This window comes from Chrysochloris asiatica, unplaced genomic scaffold (assembly GCF_000296735.1).
Source record: "Chrysochloris asiatica unplaced genomic scaffold, ChrAsi1.0 scaffold00064, whole genome shotgun sequence".
Lineage (NCBI taxonomy): Eukaryota > Metazoa > Chordata > Mammalia > Afrosoricida > Chrysochloridae > Chrysochloris > Chrysochloris asiatica.
The window spans coordinates 8,942,399-8,948,200 of NW_006408582.1; the positions used below are offsets into that span (position 1 = coordinate 8,942,399).

The window sequence follows — 5,802 nt, forward strand, 5'->3', positions numbered from 1 at the left end:
ATGGAGCAGCTGGAGACTTTAGATCCAGAAAGGGAGAGCAACTGTGTGCTGAAGACCTGGGTGGTACGGGGTAGAATTGCATGGAGAGGATTGTAACCATGGCAATGAGACGATATACAATAGAATGAATGTAAAACCAATGTTTTCCCATGTAAAAAAAAAAAAGAGGGGGACCCCAATGAGATGGATTGTCACAGTGGCATCCGTAATGGGCTCAAGAGTAGCAGCAATTCTGAGGACAATGCAAGACCAGGTGGTGCTGTTGTACATAAAATCACTATGGGTCGGAGCTGGAACTTACACAATGGCACCTAACAACAACAACAGAGTTTCAAGTTTCTATCATTTCAATGAACTCTGCTCATTATGTCAATCTATCAGTATCTTCTCCCACTGTTTCTTATCCATATCTAGTAGGACAGAAATGTCATTTGGTCGGAGTTACAGGTTATGACTAGAAGAGACATTAGATAATTCACTACTCCACAACTGGAATCTTAAAAGTTTGTGAACAGCCATCTAAGATGCAACTATTATTTGTCTCTCGCTGTGTGAAGGAAAGAAAAGTGATGAAAATTCTAGATGCTTGGTATCCATTAGTTCAACTGATTATTGAAACACATGATCATCAGTCACCACAACCATGAGACCAGAAGAAAAACATAGTGCCCAGCTACTAACTTCTGAAAAAGACCACATTAGAAGATTCTAGATAGAGTGGAACAAAATGTGGAACAAAACTCAAAAATATAAAAAAGACCAGGGTCACAAGTCAGAAACTGCATCTAGAGCCATTAACTGTGTGTAGTTAGTTGCACAGGACTGGGAGTTTAAGTGAAGAGGGATCCCTTATTATTCGGTAGTAATCAACCTTGGTCATGGGCTCCTACCGGGAATAGCCGTAGAGTATGGAGCAGGCAGCCTCTTCCGTTTCCTGTCCTGCCGACGGGGCCCACTAGGCTCCCCGGCATCCCCGGTCTCAAGTAGGCCTCATTTGCCGGCAAGGGCGCTCCAAAGCCGGGAGGCGTCATGTCACTGGTTGCTTACGCCAGCAGCGATGAGAGCGAGCCAGATGAGGCTGAGCCCGAGCCAGAGGAGGAAGAGGCGGCGGCCCCTGCCTCTGGGCCCACTTTAGGCGCCTAAGGGTTCGGCGTTGCTGGCCCCGCCTCCTCAGATGCTGGCTCCGGCCTTTCCTCCGCCGCTGTCGCTGCCTCCACCCACAAGGGACCCCTGGCTTCTGCCTCCTCCCCCATTGCCTTTCGGCCTGGGAGGCTTCCCACCACCTCCAGTCGTGAGCCCGGCGGGAGTTGGGGAGGGACTGGGATTGGGGCCTCAGTCTGCCCCCTCCAGCCAAAGAAGAGGACAGAGCCGGTGAAGATCGCGGCGCGAAAGCTGCACAAGAGGGATTCAGATACTGAGGAAGATGAAGCCACAAAAAAGAAAACTGCCCTTCATGGATCTGGCGAGGGCACTGGTTTGTAGGGCTTGCTTCCTCAACCTAAAAACCTGACTGTGAAAGAGACAAACAGGTTGTTCCTGCCCCATGCCTTTTCCGGGAAACCCTCGGATGGCTCCTGTGACACTAAGCCCTCTAGACTGGCTCCTAAGACAAAGCCTTCCTCTCTTGCCCCAGTTGTGGGCACCACAACCACCACTCCATCGCCCTCTGCCAGCAAGGCAGCTGCCAAGAGTGCTGCCCTGCAGGTGACGAAGCAGATCACATAGGAGGAGGACGACAGTGATGAGGAAGTAGCCCCTGAGAACTTCTTCTCCCTCCCTGGCAAGGCTGAGCCACCTGGAGTTGAGCCATACCCTTACCCTATCCCCTGTTCCTGAAGAGCTGCCTCCAGGGACGGAGCCCGAGCCAGCCTTCCAGGACGATGCAGCCAATGCCCCCCTGGAATTCAAGATGGCAGCAGGCTCAAGTGGGGCTCCGTGGATGCCTAAGCCTGAGGACGACTACAGCTACAATCAGGTTTCCACATATGGTGATGCCAATGCTGCTGGTGCTTATAATCAGGATTATTACGGTGGTGGCTACTATCCTGCACAGGATCCGGCCCTGGCAGCCTCCCAGGAAATTGCCCCAGATGCCTCCTTCATCGATGACGGAGCCTTTAAGCGACTGCAGGGCAAGAGGAACCGAGGAAGGGAGGAAATCAACTTTGTGGAGATCAAAGGTGATGACCAGCTTAGTGGGGCCCAACAGTGGATGACCAAGTCTTTGGCAGAAGAGAAAACCATACAGTCATTCAGCAAAAAGAAAGGTGAGCAGCCAACAGAACAGCAGCGGAAACACCAAATCACGGACCTGATTCATCAGGCTGAGGAGCGGGAGCTGGAACTGAAGAACACCTGGTCAGAGAATAAACTCAGCCTTCCGCAGACCCAAGCCAAATACGGATTCTAGGGCTCTGGACTGGATGGATTGCTCCCAGGATCTCCTGCCAGCTCAGCTTTGCCTCTGGGATCCCAGCTGCTATCAGCCCAAGATTTCTTACCCTGAGAACCCAGCCCTTGCCTCTGCGAGAATGAATACATTTGATAGATTTTTTTCTTAACAATGTTAGAAAACTCAGCTCCTCCCTGTCTAGGAGCTAGCACAGACTCCCAAATGTCTCCTCAGAAGGGGCCTCGAGTTCTTGGATGGGAGCTTTGCTCCCTGTTGGGTGTGATGACATGTTGACCCTGTGACCCTCTCTGCCCCCTACCTTTCACCTTTTTATTTTTTTTTTAAGCCAGGGAGGGATGTCTGCTGAAATAAAACGTTCAGTCTGACCAAAAGAAAAAAGAAACAGCATGTAGCTGTATGGGTTGAATAGGATCATGATGCATTTAATTAAAAATGCATCTCCTTTCAGCATGTAATGCATAGTTACGAGTTTGAGAAAGATGACTAACTGAAAGGTTGGTGGTTCAAGCCCATCCAGCAATGGCTCAGAAGAAAGACTTCCTAAGGGCTGTAGCCGTGAAAATCCTATAAAGCAGATCTAGTGGACACATAAAGGGTTGCAATGAGTCAGAAACCATTTGATGGCAACTGGTTTGTGTTTTAGTTTGGGGCTATACTTTTTTGCTAAAAAAAATATTAAAAGAATACGCTTAACTTGCTGGTAGGCAAGTTAATCCAAATCAGTTGAAACATGGTGCCTTGCTCTTCTCCATCCTTATGAAAATGCCACCAGGCCATCAGACCCCTGTCAGGAATACACTCCTTGAAAATACCATGAGAAACAGTGACTTTTTCTAGGCAGTTGTTTCCTGCCTCACAAACCTGGGGATAACTGCAGAGATGAACTCTTGAGTAAACTCATAAACAGACCTTGATATGAGAAGGAACTTTGACCTCCAGGTGGATTATTTCAGAATGTCCTGATGCTTTTTTAAAATCTCAAGGAAGAAGTTGACTGGAAGGCATCTTGACCCTGCTAAGGAAGGAGTAAATCAGAAGCCTATTTTATCTGACTCTTAGTGACGTGTCTCCTTGGCTAGGCTGAACAACGTTTCCTAGAATTCCCTTTTTTTTTTTTTTTTTTTCTGTTTCTGGTTAGAATGGACCATGCGGGAGATTCTTGGGCAATTCAGAGGGTAGTAGGAAGACCAGTCATTTTGGAGTTCACACACATTGTTACTACTGTGAAGCAACAGCTGGGGTACACTTTCTTTTACCTCCCACCTCCCACCCCAATCCTCCTACAGCATCTCTGAGTACTGAACCAACTTTGTGTATTTGGCTCCCAGGCTTCTAAAGGATGCTCATACCGTTAAGATCAAAAGCTACAAGCATGGATATGGGCCCATCTTGCCAGGGCTCCTGCTCATTCTGCGGCTTCCATCCCTCCTTCCTTCCTAACTGCCTTTCCCTTGAGCTTCAATCTCCAGCACACATCGTGGAGACAACAGGCCTGTAGGGACTGCTTAACCAGCTCTCTCAATTGTGTCAACAAATTTCCTGTTACAGTCACCTGCTTTCTCATTTCTTTGAAATTTTAGCTCCCTTTTCTGTTTAATGTTGCTTGTCTGTTGAACACTGACTGACAGTTTGAATTAAAATATAAGCTCTATTTCTAAGGATAGGGCTTGAGCAGACTGTGTATGGAGCCTAGCTTAGAGGAGTCAGAGCAAGGGTGTTGCTGTATGTCTGGGTGCAAGAAGCTAGAAACAAAAGGGTCACTAGCAAAGAAGTAGCAGGGGAGCTTTCAATTAACAGAATGGGTTTGAAGGATGCAGAGAAGGTCAGTTGCTAGAAATCAAATTTAACACGCTAAGAGCTAAGTTGGGTGGTTGGGGGGTGGGGGGGGGAGTCACAAGTGATCCGGGTGGTCAGGTTGGAGTAGAGCAGAGATTGGCTTGAGAAGCCATGGATCCCATCCCTACTGCACTCCCATCCTAACACACTGTGCTCAAGGTGTGCATGGGTCAGGTCATTTTCATATTGTATCAGTCAGTACACAGACAGGGAACAGCTACCACTCTGAAGATTTAAAACAGAGGGATTTAATCAAGTGAGCAGGTTACAAATGGAATGGAAGGACTGGAGGAGCAAGACGGGATGGGAAGGGGGATCATCTAAAGACCTGGAAGCTGCTGTTTGGTTGGAGCTGCGCTGGCTACTACCTCTGCCGGGTTTCTGGATCTCTATCACTGTTACTGCTGCTGCTGTTGTTGTTAGGGACTGTCAAATCAGCCCCCTGACTCATAAAGACCCCATGCACAACAGAATGAAGCGCTGCCCAGTCCTCAGAGGCATTGCTGAAGCATGTTCAGTATCATAGCAACTGACAGATGGGACCAGCTTCCACTGACAGATAGTAGTGGTTATGGTGTTCTGGCCAGGAATCAAATGAGAGCACTGTAGATTCAGCACTGGACTGTGAGCCACAAGGTCAGTAGTTCAAACCTACCAGCTGCTCCTCAGAAACCCTATACAGGGTCACTATGAGTCAGAACCAATTCAACAACACTTAACAACAACACTGAACCACCACTAGCCTTGCTATTGCTACAAGTGGTGCTGCTGGAGATGACTGCCACCTGCTATGTCACTGTTTTCTGGGCCAGAAACCAAGAGAAGAGAGAATTAGAAACAGGCTTCACTCTACCAAACCCTTTCTGACCTCTCACGATTGCCTTCCATTAACAAATCCTAGCTGGAAAGCAGCTGGCAAAAGAATCTGGGGAATGCAGTTTGGGGACTTCTAGCTCCTGGCAAAACAGACGTGAATGCAGAAGGACAACAATGGAGTTGAGCACCAGCAGACAGCATGTGACCTGCGTGCAAAGTTCTTATTTCCCCAAACTGGGTCAAAGAAAGGGAAGATATTTTTGTGAATGAACCCCTTGGGGAGAAACGTAGACAACAGAGGGGATGATATTAACAACTGTTCCCACCTAGTTCCATGGGTTGATTTTGAGCCACTATGGAACAAAGTCAGAAAAGTCAGCAGCTGAAGGAGCTGTTTTCTCAAAAGTTGTGTGGACACAAACAGAGGGGCCCAATTGACAAAGCATAACAAATCTTGCTGCTTGCTGAAAGTGAAGAGGAGTTGAAACATTTACTGATGAATATCAAAGAACACAGCCTTCGGTATGGATTGCATCTCAATTTCAAGAAAACAAAAATCCTCGCCACTGGACCAATAAACAACATTCTTATCAACGTAGAAAAGATTGAAGTTGTCAAGGACTTCATTCTTCTTGGGTCAACTATCAACCTTCACGGAAGCAGCAGTCAAGAAATCAGATGACGAATTGCATTGGGCAAATCTGCTGCACAGGAACTTTTTAAAGTGTTGAAGAGCA

General features: G+C 47.6%; 1 pseudogene; it reads left to right on the forward strand.

The window, feature by feature from the left end:
* Nucleotides 1-1,029: 1,029 nt before the first annotated feature.
* Nucleotides 1,030-2,410, forward strand: LOC102836078 (annotated as a pseudogene).
* Nucleotides 2,411-5,802: the final 3,392 nt, after the last annotated feature.